The sequence below is a fragment of the Pleurodeles waltl genome, chromosome 6, assembly GCF_031143425.1.
Source record: "Pleurodeles waltl isolate 20211129_DDA chromosome 6, aPleWal1.hap1.20221129, whole genome shotgun sequence".
Lineage (NCBI taxonomy): Eukaryota > Metazoa > Chordata > Amphibia > Caudata > Salamandridae > Pleurodeles > Pleurodeles waltl.
Window position 1 is genome coordinate 655,824,415 of NC_090445.1, and position 23,164 is coordinate 655,847,578.

Here is a 23,164-nt window from a genome sequence, read left to right on the forward strand (position 1 = left end):
AGTGTGTCTGTGCTGAGTGAGAGGTCTCCAGGGTGGCATAATACATGCTTAGAGACCTTCCTTGGCATCAGGGCCCTTGGTACTAGAAGTACCAGTTACAAGGGACTTATCTGGATGCCAGGGTCTGCCAATTGTGGATACAAAAGTACAGGTTAGGGAAAGAACACTGGTGCTGGGGCCTGGTTAGCAGGCCTCAGCACACTTTCAATTGTAAACATAGCATCAGCAAAGGCAAAAAGTCAGGGGGCAACCATGCCAAGGAGGCATTTCCTTACAGGCATCATCAGAGGACTTCGACCTATCCTCAAATTCTTTGATGCACCTACAAGACAGCTGGTGGTTCAAGCATCAGTGCTGTCTAGGTTGGACTATGCCAACTCCCTACTGGCGGGGATAAACCAGTCAGAATTTCGGCGGCTCCAGCGGGTTCAAAACGCTGCGGCCCGACTGGTGACTGGTCTCCCCAGGCGATGTTCGGTGTCCAATACTCTGCGCTCTCTCCAATGGCTCCCTGTGCAGCAGAGGATTAGATTTAAGGTTCTCTGTTTTGCATTTAAAATCTTAAAGGGTACTTCCCCGCAAATCATGGAGAAATTGCTGATTCCTTATGTTCCCTCTCGCACTCTTAGATCGTTAGGCCAGAACTTAGCAGTGGTTCCGCGCTTTAAGCTGAGCAGAATTGGGGGCCGCTCTTTTCGAGTCCTGGCAGCGAGTTGGTGGAATTCTCTTCCTCCACAAATCCGGGCCATTGATGAGCTCCTTCAGTTTAGGCGGGCTATTAAGACCTTTTTATTTGTCTAAGCTTATCTGTTGTGTTTTGTCTTCTTTTGCCCGCTTTTAGTGCTGTGTTGTTTTTACCTTCTCAAAGCGCCGGGACGCCCCTTTGCTGGGGCAGCTGTGCGCGGTACAAATAAAAATAACATAACAAATAACATAACATATGTCATAACAATTGAAGAACCTTCACAGTTCAGAATAGTTCTACATTGTCACTAGATGGTAATACTGGTACCCTCTTATAAGTGCAAAAATGAGAAAATAATTACTTTGACTGCATGAACGAATGAATGGATTGATGAATGAATAAACAGCGATTTATAGAATTCACTGCTAACTACGGAAGATTGTCTTTGCACTGAAAAGAAGTTAGTCAGAACTAGTGGATTTAATGGAGCTAAAAAGTCTTGCTTTAAAAACCCTTTCTAGACTGAAGGTGATAAGAAGAGTGCCTGAGGTGCGGATGGAGTGAATTCCAAAGCTTTGGTACCAAAAAGGGGGAAAGCGCGACCTCCAGGGGAACTGTGGGTGATGCGTGAACCAAGATCAAGTTACCAGAACAGCAGCGGAGAGACTGAGCGGGGCAATAAAGGCAAAATTACTAACAACGAAACTAAAGTTCCTGAACTTGCTTATCAAAGAATACACAGACATGAAGTGGTAGAAGGTAAATTCTACAGTTCACAAACACCAGTAATATTGTGTCTTTTTAATCCCGAGAAACAATATCTGCAGAGGCATCACTACAGCAGGAGTATTTGGGGTGTTACACCTCTCACCCCATCAAAAAATATATTTTCTGGTAACTGATTGGGTGCAAGTGTTTTCAGTGGGGTATGGTGAGGTGTCTGTGGGGTTTCATAAGGAAGTTTTACCCACACACAGACAAAAAAGTACACACAGTCTCTCCCTCTCTCTGTTTTGAAATTATTCAAAACTGTTGGTTATTTTACACAATATTGTGCTTTATTTTCTCTCACTTAGGGGCATATTTATACTCTGTTTGCACTGAATTAGCATCATTTTTTTTACTCTAATTTGGTGCAAAACGAACTCCATATTTGTACTTTGGTGCTAGACCCGTCTAGCACCAAGGCCCTGATTTATACTTTTTTAGCGCCGCATTAATGTCATTTTTTGATGCAAAAGTGGTGCAAGCTTACAAAATATTGGCCCTTATTTATACTTTTTGCTGCAAAACTGCACTAACCCAGTTTTGCACCAAAAAGTTTAGCACCGGCTTGCACCATTTCTGTGCACCAGCCGGGCACCATATTTATGGAATGGTGCAAGCCGTTGCAAAGGGTAGGCTAGAGTAAAAAAAAAAAAAAAAACTTTCGTCCGGTGGGGCTGGCTGCATAGAAGAAGAGGTTTTAGCACCAAAACATGACTTTAGGCAGGTTAGAGTAAAAAAAAAAAAAGACTCTAACCAGGTTAGCGTCATTTTATGGTGCTAAACCTACCATGCCACATAACTCCTGCCTTAGAAAAGGCAGAAGTCATGCCCACCACCCCAATGGCCAGCACAGAGGACAAGGGTCCGCTGGGCATGGCCATTGCACCCTGTGCTATATATGGAGGCCGTTTTCAGGGCCTCCTATGGCACTTTAAAAAAAAAAATGCAATCTTACCTGTACTTACCCGGGATGGGGTCCCCCATCCTCTGCAGTCCCTCCGGTTTGGGTGGGGATACCCCTGGGGCCTGGGGAGGGCACCTGTGGGCTTATTTCATAATATTCCAACAAGGAAATAGGCCCACAGGTCCCCTAACGCCTGCCCTGACCCAGGCTTTAAAAAATGGGCCAAAGCAAGCTTTGCACCATTTTCTGACCCCTTCTCCCTCGCACCATTTTTACACGGGAGTATAAATATGGCGTTAAGGCCATAGAGTCATTTTTTGCACGGGAACGCCTACCTTGCATCTCATTAAGGCAAGGTAGGTTTCCACTTCCAAAAAATGACTTTAACTCCATAACTTTGGCGCTAAATGGGTATAGCACCAAATATAAATATGGAGTTAGTTTTGCACCGAATTAGAGTAAAAAATATGACACTAATTCAATGCAAACTGAGTATAAATATGCCCCTTAGTGTCAAAAAATGGCGCTAATCTGGTTAGAGTCATTTATTTTAACTCCAACCTGCCAAACGTGATTTTTTTTTAAGCTAGCCAACCCTTTGCACCGGCCTGCACCATTCTATAAATATGGTGCCCAGCTGGTGATAAAAAGTGGTGCAAGCGAGTGCAAAACTTTTTGGTGCAAAACTGAGTTACTGCAGTTTTGCAACAAAAAGTATAAATAAGGCCCTCAGTATCTCTAGCAATCCACATACCATTCCATTTCCACTGCCCCTTAAGACCCTCTTGTGCGCCCAGCTTTTCGTATAGTGTATTTTACCATTATTTGCCAGCCTTTATATGCCAGTCTATATGCCATTATATGCCAATCTGAAGCTCACTCCCCAATCTTACTGATCAAGCTACGTCCCTGAATACCTGTGTTCCGTCTCTGTAAACATAACGCCAGTATTACATAGTTCATCAACAACTATTCTTTAAAACCTGTGATAGTGCCTATCCAGAAAGTAAGATGGTAAGAAAAGCAATTAAGCATAGGTAAAATAATACCGGCATCCCTGAAGGTAGTAAAACGTATGCATGACAGTCTCATCTTGAAAAATAGCTGCACGGTTTGCTTAAACTGGGCTTCTGTTTCAGTTCTGCAGGAGCGCTAAATGTAAAATTGAAAGACATCTCTGCTAAAGGTAGATATTCCTGGAGATAAATTGAGCTTTCACGTTGTTAAACATCGGGCAATTACAGCTGCGTAGAGACTAGAGGCCTGTTCTTCCAGGATAATAGAAACAAACCCTATTTCTAAAAGCGTGCATCACCGGCTTCCTCAGACCCGAATTCACGCTTGTTCCCAGGAACGAAATAATTGCGTAACGAAAGAAATAAATGCCAGGTGCTACTTCTAATACACTAGCACCATTGTAGTAAATTTAACAAGAATTCTAAAAAATGTTACGACCTATAAAATCCCCTTTTACGTTTCAGTTTACAAGTATAAATGACACATTGACTATTTATTCTAGAAAGTACTGCCCTACCTAAGGGTGTTAAAGAGATAGTTTGAGGTCTTGTCTTGAGCAGCACAGGGATGGTTTTAACCAGCGTTCCAACAAAGAGACATGCACCTTTAGAACAGCTGCCTCCAGCTCACTGATTAGCAGAAGGAGCACGGATTATTCTAGACGTTTCCTTCTCTACTTTTTGAGACCTCTAGGTAAGTACTTGAGTTGGCGCAGAGGCTAAGATGCCAAAGTGGCAGGTGTTTGAAGAGTGGCACTGGCATTGCTTTAGAACTGTTACTTGGGACAAGCAAAGATGTGTTTGGAGATGCAGTCGGCACCTGGGTTCCATCGAGGTGCTGAGGGCTATACTCTAACGCAGAGCTTTAAATGGGAAAAAATAAGTGCATTTACTCATTAACATGAACTAGTAGTGTGGTGGGTGGTGCTAGGGGCGGGGCTAAGAGCAAGACATGAGGATACTTAGACTTATATACTAGTTGCAGCACATACCAAGGCCCATGAGAAATGTGTTTAAATAAACAAAACAAGTTAACTCATTACACAAAATGAAAGCGAAACACAATGATATTTATCTTAATGCCATACTGTTATTTGCTGTCGTTTTGCACAATACTATATATTCTTGAACGTGCACACACAGAAAGAAACAAACAGACACGCAGACACAAAGCATTACACACAGTCCTCCTTAAGGTGTTCAGATTCTCTCTCTCTTTCATTTGCTGCCTCCATTCCCGTGTTTACACAAATGCACACGATTGTGTAAATGTGATTGACAGCACAGGGCCCGAATGGAACCTGTTCTGTCAGACACAGCGTGATAATGAATACCCAGACATTAGGCATATAATCCCTGCTTAATAGCACAGCAGGGTCAGTTTAGGGCCGTCAGAGGCAGGGTCAACTCTTACAGCCTAGTGCTCACCAGCACTATCAGCTAATGAGGCTACCTTTCACAGTGCTTTAAATGGGCCGGTACTGTCCGGTACTGAGTACCGGCACTTTTTTATTTTGAGAGTGAGAGTACCGGCACATCTCAAGAAAAACGTAATACTTTTAATTGGAGAGTACCGGCACTTCTCGGAAACAAGCAGGTACTCTGGCACAGAGTACCGGCACTTTAATTTTTCCATTTCAAGCACTGATGGGTACCGGTACTCTCCTTGGCAGCAGAGAAGTGCCGTACTCAGAGTGAGAAAAATAAGAAGTGCCGGTACTCAGTACCTGTGAGTACCGGCCCATTTAAAGCACTGCTCTAATGTTAATCTCGTATCTTTCTGTGGACACCTAATATCCTTTTCAGGTATGAATACAACAAATACACTGGGAAACAAATTGTCTAGGAACTATGTATGTGCCACTTGGGCAGTGATGTCCAAAATGGAAGCTGCTCTAGGTTTACATCCAACCTGTCTGAAGGACAGAGAAGCACACTCAACGTTCCTGTCGTGATCATAAGATTAGAAACCAAGATGACACATTGAAAACTGCTTTTTCACCCATAAAAGAAAATGGCGCTTTGCTTCCTCATTTCACTTATTGACCTCTAGATGACTTTGCAGGAGTTCGTTGTTGGATTAGTGCTCTAATTTCAGACCTTTTCTTTAACTTTTCTTGTCCCTTGCTCAGCCTGGAGAGGGGACAGGATGCTGAAGTTTTGTGCCAAAAGCGATAAAACTAGGCCGGCTTGTATATTGGCTAATACTTCTGGGCCTGATTCATATCATTTAAATTCCTGTCGATTTCTTGGAAACTTTCATTTCGAGAGATATTAGTTTCCCCATTCACAGGTACTTGATTAATTGTTAAATAACTTTTATTTTAATGTTTCACTCAGAGCATGCCATCAATTGATTAAACTACGCTTTGATCATACTAAATTAAATACTGTTTCCTAAATCTTCATGGGATGTGTTCACATCCTAGTCCTCCCTTTTCTGAAATGGTAGCTATTTTGGCAGATTTAAACGAATCTGTTTCCTAGTGGAGGCTCATTTTAACTATTCCTTTAATTCAAGATTTGATGTCTTTAATGTCCTTAGAAAAGAACAAAAAAAACACATACAGTACTTAAAAGAGACGAAGATCACCACCTGCCCTCACATAGGTAAGAGCTGAAAATGCAGTACCTTAAAAAAGAGGCTCTTTCGTTACTGAGTCTCACAATTCTTAGTTCATCCAAACCTGGAGGGAGATCAGCATCTCTATGAGTGTTGAAGCTGGGCGCTTCTTGGTCCTGGTATCTAGGGAGACAGTTATTTGCAATGTGAACCAGCTGCTACAAAATAGGGCAACATTCTTGTAATTTCAGCAAGTTGCATCTAGAGACGAATAAGGAACTGAAGTGATCTAGCATAACTCTTATTAATGTGTGGTGAATGTTAAATAGTTACACAAAAGACCTGTGAATTGTTTGGGTTTTTAATAAAAGAACCAGTACTGGCTTAATTTCAAAATGATCCAAAATCTTCTTGATTTACCTGTTTGCTATCAGTATTTTTATGACCACAGAACTGAGTTAGATGATAACCATGCTAGCATTCGGTGATGTTGGCTCTAACCCAGTCACCTAAAGTAAAGACTATGACAGTGCATTCAGTGTAAACTACAGCTCTGTGGCTCATCAGCAGATATCCCAGGAGTGAGACACCTGGGACCTCATTTACAAGGCCCGTGGCACAGGGAAGAGCAGCAAGTGCCTTTTGCGCTGCCCCACACCACGGGGAAAGGGCAGAAATGCACCGTATCTACAGGATACTGTTGTATGGAGAGACAATGTTCCAAGAGGGATTATTTCCATACATTAAAAAAATATATATAATATTAAATCTTGGTCAACATAAAGATCCAACCAGAACCATATCAGAAATATTGTATCAAAACATCATCATACATGCATACAAAAAATCATGCATGGTGTATTATATAAGTGACAAACCATTTACTTATGCTATTATAAATATATACCAAGCATATAAAAACTACAAATGCTTTCTCGAGGCTCACAGAAGCAAAGGGGGCAGTATTGTGGTACAAGATAAAAATGATTATGACACAGAAGCGATGCCACAGCTGAGTAATCCCTTACATTATCTGAAGTTACTTAGGGACCCTACACCTACGATTAGAATGGAAATTCATCCACTCACTTCCAAGGGTCAAAAAGGTTCATGGCTTAGTCAAAAAGAATTTAATGACTTGAGTAAAGAGAATCGCATGATACCTGCTTTCTATCCATTGCCCAAAATTCACAAGGATGATAAAACTCCCCTGGGCAGACCTATTGTGGCTGGTTTACCATTATATTCTCCAACTGTTGGCAGAGTATGTTGATTTTTTCATAAAACCTTTTGTACCATTGACAAGGTCTTATACCAGAGACAGTTTACCAGTGACTACTCAGACTGAGGATTTAGAGTTTGATGAACAACAATATATTTTGGTTGCAATGGACATCGAAAGTCTTTGTACCAATATCCCCCAGTTGAAGGCACTAGAGATTAGTGAAAAAACCCTCAGATTTGAGACCAAGACCCCATAATGTACTAACAGAGTTCATTAAGGATTGTGCCAGAGTCGCTTTGGAACGTAACTATTTTATTTCAGTGGGGAATGTTTTTGCTCACATAAAGGGAGTGGAGATGGGGGCAATTTTTGCCCCAGGTATAGCTAATTTGTATGTAGCAGCATTTGAGGAGAGAGTTATTTACAATGATACCTACCCCTTTAGAAATCACTTGACAAAATGGTTAAGATATATCGAGGATGTCCTACTAATATGGCATAGACCCACTGATCAGCCTCATGAATGGCTTAATAATCAGGATATTAATTTACATTTCACTGTGAAATATCATAAACATGTCATTAATGTTTAGGATTTGAGAATCGGTAATGATGATGGATGGCTCTATATCAGTCTATACACAAAGCCTACCTCCAGGAACAATCTCCTGACATATACTAGTCATCATCACAGAAATTTAAGAGACACTCTCCAGTTTGGGCTGTTTTTACATATCAACCATAACTGCACTAAGAAGTAGACTACTTTAGAGAAGCAAATGTTTTACTCTCAAAACTGGGAATTAGAGGTTACCCATATCGCCCGATGATGCTTGGTTTCATGATAGAGATTCCTTGCTGCAGGTTAAAGATAAACGAGCTGAGACAAGATTAACTTGTGTAACCACATTTGGTAGGGAGTCAAACAATATTAAAAAAATCATACTGAAAAATTGTCATTTGTTATCAACGTTCCACACCAACTGAGAATGACCCCTTTTTGTGTTTAAAAGGGGGGGGAATCTAAAAGATTGTCTAGTTCAAGCAAATAATGATCCTAAACCAGACAAATTGAATTCACTTAGGGGTTTGGGACCAGTGGTTGGATACTATTCGTGTGGGAAGTGTACAGTGTGTGCCACAACAAGTGTGATAAAAATATGTACATTGGAGAAAAAAACATGGAACCTGAAACATTTGTCCAATTGTGGTTCTAAGAACGTGATATATTGTATTGCATGTTGTTAGAAATGGGGTATTTGGTTAGCAGTCAGGTTACCCCCGTCCAAGGAAGGACCCTCACTCTAGCCAGGCTAAGTCACGCACAATCCAAATTATCCTGTGCTCACCCTCTGGTAGCTTGGCATTAAGCAGTCAGGCTTAACTTAGAAGACAATGTGTAAAGTATTAGTGTAATAAATCATGAAATAACACATTAATAAAAATACACCACACAGTGTTTAGAAAAATATAGAATATTTATCTGGAGAAATGCAGGTCGAAACGATCAAGTACACATTAAAATATCACTTCAGAGAATGATAAAAAGAGTCTTCAGTCTTTAAAAAGCAACAAGTGTCTCTTGCAAGCACAAAGTACCTGGTTTGTGTTCAAATTCTCCGCAAGGGACTGTAAAGGAGGAGATGCATGGAAAACGGGGAGGTGTGCGTCGGTTTCTCCGGGTGCACACTGACGATGCATTGATAATTTTCCATGCAGGGAAGGCTTTGCGTTGATTTACGGCACGCTGTCTTGGATCCTGTTCGGGTTGCAGTTTACTCGGGCGCCCAGCGGGCAAAGCAGAGAAATCCTGGGCATGCAGGACGAAGTCACAGGAACTGCTGGGATCTGGTGGGCGATGAGGGGAAATTTCTGTCGCACTGCAGGCACTGTGTTGATTCTTCTTGCAGGAAGTCGGGCTGCGTCATTCTGGCTCGGCTATGCATCAATCCAGTGGGCCGTGTGTCGAAGTTTTGGTGGCAACGCTGGTGCTGCGTCAATCTCCTCTCAGGGAGCCGGGCTGCGTCGTACTGGTTCGGCGTACAGTGATTTTCTCACTGCGATGCAGAGTGTGCATCATTTCTTGCAGGCTGTGCGTTGAATTTTCGTCACACAAGGAGTTCTTTGCAGGATGAAGTCTTTTTGGTCCTGAGACTTCAAGGAATAGGAGGCAAGCTCTATCTAAGCCGTTGGAGAGCACTTCTGAGCAGAACCAGAGGGCAGCAAGGCAGCAGGGCAACAGCAGGGCAGCAGTCCTTTACAGAAAAGCAGTCAGGTGAGTACTTTGGGCAGCCAGGCAGTTCCTCTTGGCAGGTTGCAGGTTCTGGTTCAGAGTTTCTTCATCAGTGGTATCTTGTCCAGAAGTGTCTGAGTTAGTAGGATCAGAGGCCCTGTTTAAATTCCCAAATGTGCCTTTGAAGTGGGAGAGACTTCAGAGTGGCTTAGAAGTGCACCAGGTCCCCTTTCAGTTCCGTCTTGTCTGCCAGGGTCCCAGTAGGGGGTTTGGCAGTCCATTGTGTGAGGACAGGCCACTGTCCTTTCAGATGTAAGTGTCAGGCCCTCCACCCTCCCTTCCCAGGAAGATCCATTCAGTATGCAGATGTGTTGGCAGGTGTGACTGAGCATCTTATGTTTGGGGTTGTCTGAGTGAAATGCACAAGGGAGCTGTCAACTAACCTAGCCAGATGTGGATTGTAAGGCACATAAGGATTTAAGTGCAGAGAAATGCTCACTTACTAAGAGTGGCATTTCTAAAATAGTAATTTTAAATCAAACTTCACCAGTCAGCAGGATTTTGTATTGCCATTCTGGCCATACTAAATATGACCTTGTTACTCCTTTAAGAACAGAATCTACCACTCAAACAGTACATGAGAGTAGCCCTAATGTTAGCCTATGAAAGGAGCAGGCCTCACAGCATTGCAAAACGAATTTAGGAGTTCTACACCACCAGGTCATATAAACTACACAGGTATATGCCCTGCCGTTTATCTACATAGCACCCTGCTCTATGGGTTACCTAGGGCCTACCTTAGGAGTGACCTATATGTAGAAAAAGGGGAGTTTAAGGCTTGACAAGTACTTTTAAATGTCGAGTCGAATTGGCAGTGAAACTGCACACACAGACCTTGCAATGGTAGGCCTGAGGCATGGTTAAGGGGCTACTTATGTTTGTGGCACAAACAGTGCTGCAGGCCCACTAGTAGCATTTACTCTAAAGGCCCTGGGCACATGTAGTGCACTTTACTGAGGACTTAAAATAAGCTTTGAAATAAGATTAAATAAGCCAATTGGGTATGAACCAATGTCACCATGTTTTAAGGGGGAAAGCATATGTACCTTAGCACTGGCTAGCAGTGGTAAAGTGTGCAGAGTCCTAAAACCAGCAAAAACAGTGTCTGAAAAGTGGAGGGTGGCAGGCAAAAAGTTAGGGGGGACCACCCTAAGGCTGTCAGGTCTAACACATGTCCTTGCTCTTTGTTTTATATTTGAAAAACAACCCAGGAGGTATGGAAAAGTATTATACAACATCAGTCACATATCCGAGATAAGATTCAAAATGCACCAATTGTCGAACATTACCTGATGATGTCCCACACTTCAAATGCCATGAAATGCTTTGTGTTGGAATTGGTCATATGCTCAAAATGCAGACATGATGTGCATCGCCGCTTACAATCAGAGAAAATTGATGGATTTGGTTGGAAAACACAGTTGAGAAGTGGCTTAATCAGAAAGTTGAATGGCTTACATTGGCTACATTATGAACCTTCTATGTAGGTTGGCTATATAGCTTCTGAACTTTTTCCTACATTTGTAGTGTTCCTTAACCCCGCCTAGACCATCAATAACATGGCGCACAAATTGCTGCCTAGCACCAACGCAGGCACCGTGCACCATGGTAGCACACATAGAAAGAGGAATAAATGTGGAGAAATAAAGATATTTTCTCCCTGTTGCGTCACTCTTGCGTCACCCCTAAGGTGGCATATGAATCTGATGCATTCCCAGACTCGTAAATCTGGGAAAGCATCAGATTCTTTCGGGTTTCATTGGTGTTGCATGGGAACACCATAAGCAACACCAATGGAACGCCCCTTTCACGCTGTATTATGTGTAAAAGTGGTCCATATTTACAAGGCCACGAAAAGCCACGCAAGGTGGCTTTGCGTGGCCTTGTAAATATGGGCTGGCACATGGCACCACCTGAGCATAAAAACAAATGGCGCGCCGGTGGCGCAGTGTGCCACTAGGACCTATTAAATGAGGCCCCTAATGTCTTAAGCCTATTTTGGAGCCGGGGATAGACTGCCTTAGTGCCTCAGTACAGTAAAACCCACAGGTTCTAAAGGTGATCTTCCTAAAGGCCCACAGACGTAGAACTAATACCATGGCAATGTTGGTCAGCAGAAGAAGTGGTCAGCAGTGCAATGTGGGTACTTACAACTTACTGTCTTCCCCCGAGTTAATCTTTGAGTAACGAGGAGGAGTGGTGTGAGAGCTGAGCATGCACTTCCCTGGTTTTGCCATGGCCCATCTGCAGGCATAAACCTAATATTTGGGACACTGCCGGCTGCCCTCTTTAGAATACTTTTCCCAGGCAGCACTTCCTGCTGTAAGACTAGCCATCAGTTCATTGCTGTTGTTAACCACACACTTATGAAGTTTCTGAAGGTCCAGAGGTGCTACTGCCAGACACACAATGACCTCAATGCAGGTACGTTAACTGCAGAAATTCCTTACTACTCAAACAAGATTTCCCCCTACAGGTACTAAAGCTCATTCTGAAGAGTTGTGTAGAGTTAAGCTGGGGACCTTTCAAAGGATGAGTCCCAATTCATTGCGTTTATTTCCTGTTACTGGACAGAAAAAAAGGATGTTTGTTTTAAGGTAGAAGGTAACTATTGCTCCCTATTGCTTCAATAATATTTGTGCTCGGACTGAAAATTAAATATCCAGTAATGATGTAACCTCAAGTGTTCTTATGTTTCATTTAGAATTATTCTGAATGATTTTACCAATCATGTTGAGTGTTTTTTTCAACTCACTTTTATGACTGTTGGTATACAAATTGGTTTGTATCATTTTGCAGACTTGAGTCTTGACTAGCAGAGGGATTCCTGGTTAACTAGGTATACGAAAGACCCAACCAGGAACAGGTGTATTTAGATGCCTTGCCCTGGTCCCTCTGGCAAAACTGCCTTCCTGGGAACTTTCATAACGCTGAGATTCCATGACATCAGTTTAGGAACCCTCATCTCTCCAAGATTACATGTTATCACTACTTAACCTTTAAACAGGACACAATAGTAACCACATTGAAAAAAATCCCAAATTACCTATCCACCCCCTGTGCAATTGACCTACAAGGAAATGTGATTCTCTGTCAAACACAATCCTCCCAATTAACCTTAAACAGGTTAACCAAAGGAACTATGGGCCAGATGTAGCAAGATATGCTTTTGCGATTCTGAAATTGCGAATCGGTGCAACTCGCAATTTCAGAATCGCAAAAGCATATGCAGAATGGTGTCTCAGACACCTTCTGCGACTCGCTATGGGGTCGCAAAGACCCACCTCATCAATATTCATGAGGTGGGTCGCATTTTGCGACCCCATAGCAGGTCCCTGCACTCACAGGGATAGTGGCCTGCTGAAGTCAAGAGACCTCCATGTCTGTGACTGCTTTTTAAATAAAGCAGTTTTTTTTTTTCATTTTGCAGCCCGTTTTCCTTAAAGGAAAACGAGTTGCAAAATGAAAAAAATACCGAAACCGTTTGGTTTCATTTTCCACTGCGTGCTCTGAGAAAATATTTTTGTCGACATTCACAATGAATTTGCGAATGATTTGCGAATGATTTGCTAATGAGTTACCACCAGTGTGACACTGGTGGTAACTGCGAGTTGCTTTGCGACCGCATTCGAGGTCACAAAGCAAGTCTGAATTGCGATGCGAGTCACAAATAGGAAGGGAACACCCCTTCCTATTTGCGAGTCGCATTCACAAATTGCGAGTCGGTACCGACTTGCAATTTGTGAATGTGCATCGCAGGAGGCCGTTTGCATGGCGCAAACTGTGATTTTCGCAGTTTGCGACATGCAAACAGCTTGCTACATCTGGCCCTAGGAGCATATGGTGTTACCATACTAATAATAGTATTTGATGTTATTTAACCTATTACTCCACGGGGCACAAACCCTAAGAAGAGTGTGGAGACTAATAAGCATAAGCAGTATGGATTGATATCACAGAAAGTGATGTCACCATCCTATTAGAGCTATCCTTTTAAAGGGAATGGGTTGTTTTTTCACTTTCTTGCATGTAATAGCCGCCCCTTTGATAGACACCCAGGCTTCATCAAGCTCTTAAAAGATTCTACAACAAGGCAGGAATTGTGTAGTGCCACGTACATCCTAAACCTTTTTTAAAGAGGTTGGCCGCTATTTGCTTGACTTGAGAATAATTATTTAAGTAAAACTCTTTCACTCAAGTATAGCAGTTTCCAAATATCCTCAAACGATTGTTTTGCTTCTGTTTTTTACAATTACATAGCCTATTTCGTTGTGCAATTGTCTCTGCATTTATGTCGATATTGCCTAATTTTGGAGCACTGCTTTTACACTAGTGCAAGTTTGTAAATTTGTCATTTAACACTTGCTCTAGTGAAAAACAGCACATGAACCAGAACCGTTCTTGGCAATTGTGTTTTGGGAGCGTGAAAGTACATAGGAGAAACAGGAGAAGAGAAAAAGAAATAGAAAAAGACAGGGCACGATCGAGAGAAGGCAGGGCTTTAGGGAGGAAGATAATGCATAAGCAGGGTGTAAAAGGGGAAGTTTGATCTGATAGGAAGTAGGAAACTTGTGCAAGTAAATGAGAGAGGCTGGACGTTTTAGTGAGAGATAGAAGGGCATAAGTAGATGTCAGTGGGTGTGTGGCAGACAGTAGGTGTGGGAGACAGGAGTACCTTGGGAGGGTGTGATAACAATAATATTACCCCTCCCAATCCATTCCCCCCTTTATGTCTTCTTGCCCAACAGTCTTGTGAATGGAATGTTATTCATCTACTGGATGCATCATTCTCACCTCTGTTGGAATTTCAGATGCAGGCCTACTAGAACACTGGTGTATAAGTCTTTGTTTGAAAAAGGCTTCATATTGCGTTGTACATCACCGGACTATACTGTTGCCAAAGAAGCGGATGGAGCTTCCTTTTCTTAGAAATGGGTTAGTATTATCTTTACGATCATGACAATCATTATTCTGATTGGCTGAATATGCTTTATCACTTGTCGTGCCATGCTAAATTAGCAGTTTTTGCTTATTACATATTCATAAAATGTGAATAAAAGCCCTTTGGCTTTAAGGTGTGCCAGATTACTTCCTGTCTGTGTGATTGTTTAGATGATGTCCCTTTTCTACCAAGGTCTCTGTCCGTTCCACTCATGATTTTTGTTGCTTATTGGCACTTCAATCAATCAACAAAGCTTTATTTGACATAAATTGTCATAAAAGCATACGATCAACAAAAACAAAAGCAATACATGAACCACAGACCAAACAGAAAAGTAAAAGCATTAAGACTCAGGTAGAATACATGGTGTTGGGTCCAAATAAAATACAGGGTTTTGTAGTTAAAAGCTGTGCTAAAAATATTAAAAAGAAAGGTAAAATATATATGTATATATGTATATTATCTGTACAGAATAATATCATAAAAATACAAGAAATAAAACATAATGATTGCGATCACCCAGCAGGTTGCAGATGGCTATAGGTATAGAATTTACTTCTCAGTCACTAGCGAACTGTATTATTTTTCTGTGTCTAAGAATATCCCATGAGAATTTGGACATGATGTTACAAATGTACATGGTTGGCAAAGACTGGTCGACATTGTATCAAGTCCATGGATCTCAGTAATGGCAGCAGAAGTATCTTTCTTGGCGAGTTACACAATGAACAAAATAGAATCGTATGGAAAGGACTTTGCTCAGTAGCCATATCACACGGACATTTGGCCGTAGGCCTCGACCAGTCATTTGTGGTTGGAAAACTCACCAAGTGATGGAAAATATCTAGCCTAAACCTGGTTAAAACAAATCTGTGCTGTTCGTTGCTCACCTACTTTAGATATAGTTGCATCCCAGGTGGGGTTAAGATCAACTGAGTTTTAAGAACACTTAGCTTAAGCAGTTCAACAGTTAGACTTTTTTCTTCTAAATGTGACAAGCAGTCTTTTTTCAGGTTTTTTCTTGTGACAGCTCGTAGGGTTTCTTCATGTTTATAGTAGTAGTCTGGATGTCCTAGATCATTCATAAACTTTTTTACGTAACCCAACAATTTTACTCTTCCTACTGCCTCAGGCAGTCCCATATATTCTCTTGATTCAGCTTGGTGTACTCAGAAGTCTCCATATCTTGAGCCATAGCAAAATCAGTTGAGTTCTAACTAGGTTTGAAGTTAGCGGGACCACTAATTCCGAGTGGCATCCATGTGATGGACTACTCTGTGGGAGAGAAAGACGATACTTCAGGAAGTCACCTCTATCAACTGTAGGGCGTCATTGCTTACATGCCCCCAAAGGCCTGCCCCATACATGGCTGTTGACATACATTTGGCCTTATACACTGTCAGTATCTCCCTAGGGGGTCTCTTACCAATCTTGCAAGCAAAATTGTGTAAGGCTGCAATAGTTTTCTGGATTTGTAACTCTCTGGTTCTAATTGCCATCTGCCATGTCCCTTTTACGTCAAACATGATCCCTAGGTAGGAAAAGGACATACGTAATCAATTCTAGTATATTTTATCATGAGGCTGGGGGGTTTTGGTAACACTTTCCCGCTCCTCTTAGCAAATGTCTTGCTTTTATTGATTAACAGCCCCAGTTCCTCCATATAGGATAAGAAGCATGTTAGTAACTGTTGCAGTGTAAGGGGGGGTTCGTGCCATCAGGACAGCATCATCAGCGTGTAGAAGGGCGGGAATGGCCCAGGACCAGATTTGCGACAGGTTTTTACAATTAGCAGATAGTACATTACCCAGACTATTAATGTATAAGGAAAAGAGAGAGTGTGCCAGAACACAACCCTGCCTTACACCCCTCTCTATACCAAAAGGCTGGGCACATTCGCCCTTTAGTCCATATCGCACTCTGGCGCTGCATCCATGATATGTTTCCCTGAGAAACTGTATGATCGGTAGGTCCACCCCCATGTTCCCCATGATTGCCCACAATTTGCTATGAATTATGCAGTCAAAGGCAGCAGTTAAATCAACAAAGGCCAGGTACAATCTCCCTTGATTGATAGTGGTGTATTTCTCGATCAGCATGCTTAGGTTCAGACTCTGTTCCATGGTTCCTACTCCCTCCCGGAACCTGTACTGTAAGTCCGATAAGACATTCTTGTCCCATTCCTGTAGTCTGTTCAAGATAACACGACCTGCCACTTTCAGCATCGAATCTAAGAGAGAGATAGGACAGTAACAAGTGGGCCTATGTCTATCTCCCTTTTTGAAGATTAGGACAATGAATGATTCCCTCCAAGATTTCAGTAGGCCAACTTGTCAAAATGCATTCAGGAATTGAGTAAGCAGTGGCCCCCAGAAGGTCGTGTTGGCTTTAAACAGATCTACAGGGATGAAGTCCGGACCCGGTGCCTTGCCTGATTTGCTTGCGTTTAGGGCAGCAAGGATCTCATCCAAGAGAAATGCCAGCTTGATAGGGAAAGTAACAGGGGCAAAAGAATCGTTATCAGTCGCAACATTTACTGTCAGCCTTAACCTGTTATTAGGATTGGAATTAATATTGGAAAAGTGACTAATCCAGTCAACCTCACTAATAGCCATTTCAAGGCGTGGTCGGTATAAGGCTGGAGGTAGGATGAATTAATTACCAGCCAAAAAGCTGCAGGGCCTTTACTAGTGCTTGCTTCAAGCAGTTTGTCCCATGGATCTTCTTTTAGTACTGTTTTCCTCTGCATTAAAACATGCTTATAGTTTTTCCTAGCAGCCCTGACTTCGTTTATGTAGCATGGTAGTTTTTGTAGTGCTAATTTCATCGTTCTATCGGCCTTGGTACAATGTTCATCAAACCACCCTCTCAACCTGTCCTGTCCCTATCTGTAATTACTAGTCCCTCCTTAACATCCCCAGCAATCTTTTCTGAAGTCCTAGTGCAAACTTCGGTATTGAAATCTCTCCTCCATAGAAATACCAAATCCTGGAATTTTCTAATCCTGAGAGCTTCAATATCCATTTTTAGTAGAGTCAAGGCGGTTTTTAACTCAGCTTTCGGATGTTGTTATAGAAGTTAATTAAGGCCACCACCCATGTTGTTGATGTTTCAACAACAACAATATGATGATAGGGTTGCAGAGCCAGCATAGTTATACTAGCTGCTCTCAGGGTGTTTGAAACAGAGCTACAGATCCCCCCCTTTGCTCTCCCAGAGTTAGATGGTTCCGCTGGAGTATGATAGGTTCTAAAATCATTTAGGTGGATTGAGTTTACTACCCATGTTTCTTGTACACTGACTACAGTAAAGCTGTTGACAAAATCACACCAGTCTGCTATTACCACCTTAGCCAGTAAACCTGCCAAGTTCCAGAATGCTATCCTTGTCTTCCCTTCAGGAACAGTACTTTCACAATTGACCAAGTGGTCCTGAAACAGTAGCTTGGATCTGTCCAGGACGGGGGGGATGTTTTTAGAGTCAGCAGTAGGAGAAGCAGTCAAACCACGAGTAGTTCTGTCGCATGCAAGGGATAGTAAATCAGGAGGGATGTTGAGTGGTGCACCAAGTCAATCATTCTCATCTAGAGTAGAAGAAATGCCTGCTAAATGTTTGGTGAACCTCCCGCACTGTCATGCGGGGGGAGACCGGGATACTTAAACTGAATGTGTGAGTACCCTGATGCACTCGTCCTTGCATCTAAGGCCATCAGATTGTCAACCAAGCTCCCATTCCTAAGTGTCAGCTCAATTGTGTCAAGACAGGTGACCGGATCTGGCCTTCTAACTGCATCAATTATGTCCTTGTGTATTATAGAGTAACAGCCCCTCACATGGTGGATCCAATGGATCGCCTTGTTTCTCACAGAATCTCCCCCTTCCCTATGGGCTGCTGGTGTAATTTGGGGACTGTTGGACTTTTGCTTTTGCAGGGTCATCCCCAGACTTTTTTGCCTCCTGCCTCCTATATTTTTCTGACATGTTGCTGTTGGCTTTTCAACTCTGAGCACTTTACCACTGCTAACCAGTGCTAAAGTGCATATGCTCTCCTGTTTAAATTGTATGTAAGTGGTTTATCCATGATTGGCATATTTGATTTACTAGTAAGCCCCTAGTAAGGTGCACTAGAGGTGCCAGGGCCTGTAAATCAAATGCTACTAGTGGGCCTGCAGCACTGGTTGTGCCACCCACATAAGTAGCTCTGTAATCATGTCTCAGACCTGCCCCTGCAGTGTCTGTATGTGTATTTTTACACTGTAAATTCGACTTGGCAAGTGTACCCACTTGCCAGGCCTAAACCTTCCCTTTCCTTACATGTAAGGCACCCCTAAGGTAGGCCCTAGGTAGCCCCAAGGGCAGGGTGCAGTGTATGGATAAGGTAGGACATATAGTAATGTGGTTTATATGTCCTGACAGTGAAATACTGCCAATTTCGTTTTCACTGTTGCAAGGTCTGTCTCTCTCTCATAGGATAATATGGGGGCTACCTTTAAATATGATTAAAGTGTAGATTCCCCTAGAGAGTAGATGGACATGTGGAGTTTGGGACCCCTGAACTCACAATTTAAAAATACATCTTTTAGTAAAGTTGATTTTGGGATTGTGCGTTTGGAAATGCCACTTTTAGAAAGTGAGCATTTTCTTGCTTAAACCATTCTGTGACTCTGCCTTGTTTGTGGATTCCCTGTCTGGGTCAGTTTGACAGTTGGGTTGTTTTTCACCTCACACCAGACAGTGACACAAAGGGAGCTGGGGTGTGATCTGCATTTCCTGATTAGCCATCTCTGCTAGGAGGGAGGGGTGGAGTGGTCACTCTCATCTGAAAGGACTGTGCCTGCCTCTGACAATGCTGTCTCCAGCCCCCTGGTGTGTGTCTGAGGCCTTGCCTGGGCAAGGCAGGATTTCACAAGAAGGTGTGAGTCCCCTTTGAAGAAAGGTGACTTCAAAGACTAAAATGGGTATAAGAAGGGCACCCAAACTTACAAACTTGAGAAACACTTCTGGAATCAAGGGGAACCTCTGCCTGGAGAAGAGCTGATCGCTGAGGAACAAGTGCTGCCCTGCCCGTGACTGTGCTTTGTGGAGCTTTCCTGCAGTGCTGCTTCTGCCAGAGTAAGAGGGCAAAGACTGGACTTTGTGTGCCTTCCATCTTGAAGAAGAAATCTCCAAGGGCTTGATGTAGAGCTTGCCTCCTGTTATTGAAGTCTCAGGGATAGCAAAGACTTCTTCCTGCCAGCACCTGGAGTCTCTGGAGAGACCCCTACTCTGCTCTGTGGTGCCCTTCCAGTTCCTGGGACCCTGAAAGGAGAGGCTGGCAGCCTAAGGACAAAAATACACGCACCGAGCGCCGTGCGGAGAAAAGATCGACGCGAATCCGATCGCGGCTGAGAAAACGACGCGACGCCGGCTCCGCAGCTGAGAAACGACGCCGCAGGAAACGCGACCGGAGAATCGACGCCCAGAGCAGGAGAAACGACGCGCAGCATCGCTGACGAAGGCTGAGAGATCGCAACCTGCGCCGCGGGACTTTCGGACCGTCGTGTGGCTGGCTTTTTCAACGCGCACCGCCGTGCCGAGTTGTTTTCGACGCACACAGCCGTGCAGGGTTACTTTCGACGCACACCGCCCGTGCGGGGTTATTTTTGACGCAAACCAGGTACATTTTCACGCTAGCAGCGCTAGTGTGGTGTTACAACTACCTAAAGACTCTTTTTATTTTAAACCTTTTAAAAATCATAACTTGACTTGTGTATGTTGGATTTTTGTCGTTTTGGTCTTGTTTTGTCTAGATAAATATTTCCTATTTTTCTAGACTGGTGTTGTGTCATTTTGTAGTGTTTTCATTGAGTTACTGTGTGTGTTGGTACAAATACTTTACGCCCAGCACTCTGAGGTTAAGCCTACTGCTCTGCCAAGCTACCAAGGGGGTAAGCAGGGGTTAGCTGAGGGTGATTCTCTTTTATCCTAACTAGAGTGAGGGTCCTTGCTTGAACAGGGGGTAACCTGACTGTCAACCAAAGACCCCATTTCTAACATTGGTGACCAGCGGTCGGGATTGGACTTGTGTTTGTACTTGACATACAGTAATTAAGTGTACACTACTGTTTTGATCTCAGACCACTACGTGACCACATACTACTTGTCTTGTGATTCTGCTTTTTGTTCTCTGATGTCCTCCTGGAAGTATTGCTAATATTTTTGGACTTTGGTTTTTGGTTGTGAAGCCTTTGCAGAAATGGAAGTCAATTTCTGGCACCTATCTATGTATAAAAAGTGGCAGCTTAAAGCATTCTGCATGGAAAGGGGACTGGCTGTGAACAAGGAATCCAGAAGGGAGGATCTTGAGTCAGCCCTGTTTCAGGATGAATTGAAACGTTGTCAGGCAACACCACCAAATGAGTCTGAGGAGGATAACTACTCTGAGGAGGAGGACTACTCCAAAGAGGAGGGCAGTGGCCCTGAGGAGGGAACAGAAAGAGATGATAGGCTCCTAGCTCGAATCCGGAGTCTGGAAGAGCTTAAGAGGGCCGAGGAGAAGAGAGCCTTAGTCCTGGCAGAAAGGAGGAGGGACTTAGAGATTAAAAAAATGATTTATGCTTACGAGCTTAAATTGAAAGAGCTGGAAGTCATGAGGGCTGAGTCCAGCTGGAATGGTGGCAGCAACAATTGTATATCCAGTGATGCTGCAGAAGTGCACATGCCCAGAGAGGTGGTGCCCTACTTGAAGGAGGGAGTTAACACACGCCAGGAGGTTCAGGGGTATGAGGTAGCTCCAGTGATGCACAGGGTCCCTGAGGTGGATTGGGGAACTGGCATGGGGAGTCATATTCCTACTGGTGGGAGGGACACTCTACTGACTCTAGTTGAGAGTGACAGGGAGAGGGGTTCCCCCCAGGTAGAAGTCCTGGTTATGGAGTGTGAAGACATCCCAGAAGAGTGTGGGTTGAGTGTCAGGGACAGTCAGGTACTGTCTCACCAGTCTCAGGAGGGTGATGTGGGGTGCTTTTTCAAAGCAGAGTCACTGGATGGTTGGGTGAAGGGTACTTTGGTTAATTCATGTGAGGGGCTGAGTGATGTAATTGCTGGAGAGCATATGTCTAGTCCTTATTTTCCAGAGCTATGCCAACACCAGGTGGAGTGTGAGTTCTCTGACCCCAGGGAGCTTACAATGGAGGCAGACTTCTGGGTGAGTACCAGAGAGTCTGAAGAGGCATTCGGGGGTGCTCCTGAGAGGAGTGGTCTAGGTAGTTCCCAACCAGGTGAGGTAGGGAAGGATTGTAGTGTCCCAGGTAGGTCCCAGTGTAGTGGGATGGGTGAGGGACCCCATGTCCAGTCTCAGAGGAGAGGGAATGGGGATGGGTTGAGGCCCAAGGTGCCCGAGATCCGGTCCCAGGTCCGGGAGGGTTCCCTGCGGGAACCCCAGGAGGGGAGCCTAGCCTGTACCATAGGGCCATCTGTTGAGGGAGACCCCACAGTGTCAGGAGAACTTGGGGGGGCGGCTGTAGCCAGCGTCCCACCAGTTCTGGTGTCTGGCAGTACCACTCCTAGTGAGGGGTTGCAGAAGTCCAGACAGAGGGTTGAGAGGGGGTTGCGGACCCCAGTGGAGAACCTGGAGGGTCAGGGGTCAGCTCTGAGTGCAGAGCCCCCCAGGAATGACCTTGGTGAGACCATTTCTGGGCTGGGGGGAATCCAGACTCTGTCAGATGGGCAGAGGTCAGGAGACCTGCGCCAGCCAGACTCTTGTATGGCCCTTGGGGAAAGTGTTTCCCTTGTGGGGGGTAGGTGTGCCCCCCAGGAAGTCCTGGTGCGCCAGGCAATGATTCAACCGCAGGATGGTGACTCTGGGTTGGATGATCAGGTTCAGGGGGTAAACTCTGACCTGATGGGGAGTACGTGTGCTCCCAAGGAAGTCCTGGTGCGCCAGGCAGTGGTTCAACCGCAGGGTAGTGACTCTGGGTTGGATTGCCAGATTCAGGGGGTAAGCTCTGATCTGGTAGGGGGTAGGTGTGCTCCCCTGGAAGTCCTGGTGTGCCAGGCAATGGTTCAACCGCAGGGTGGTGACTCTGGGTTGAATGATCAGGTTCAGGGGGTAAACTCTGACCTGATGGGGGGTAAATGTGCTCCCAAGGAAGTCCTGGTGTGCCAGGCAGTGGTTCAACCGCAGGGTGGTGACCCTGGGTTGGATGACCAGGTTCAGAGGGTAAACTCTGACCTGGTAGGGGGTAGGTATGCCCCCCAGGAAGTCCTGGGTTGCCAGGCAGTGATCCAGTCTGTGGGTACAGACCCTGGATTGGGAGGCCAGGTTAAGGGTGTCCCCCCTGACCTGGAGGAAGGGGCTACTGCTAACAGTGCCCCTACCATGTTGTCTTCTGGGGGGGCCGCTCCTAGTTGGGTGGTTCAGGACCCCAGAAGAGAGGGCAGGGGGAGGGAAGCCTCACCCCTGGCCCTGGTCCAACCTGAAGGTACAGACCCCAGGTTGGAGGATCAGTTGCAGGTTAACATCCCTGCACTGATGGAAGAATTGTGCAGGACTGCTTCTACAAGCACCCTGACAGTTTTTGACTCTGGGGGTGCCGCTTCTGCAGGGAGGGTACAGAGCCCCAGAGGGGAGGACCAGGGTCAGGTTGTCATCCCTGACCTGGTGGAAGAGAGAGTGGTCAAAGGGTGCCAGGCACCTGGGGCTACCACCCCCCACTCTCCACAGTCACAGTGGTTAGAGAGGCCTGAGGTCGGGCTCTCATCCCTGACAGTTGTCTGGGGCCACTGTGG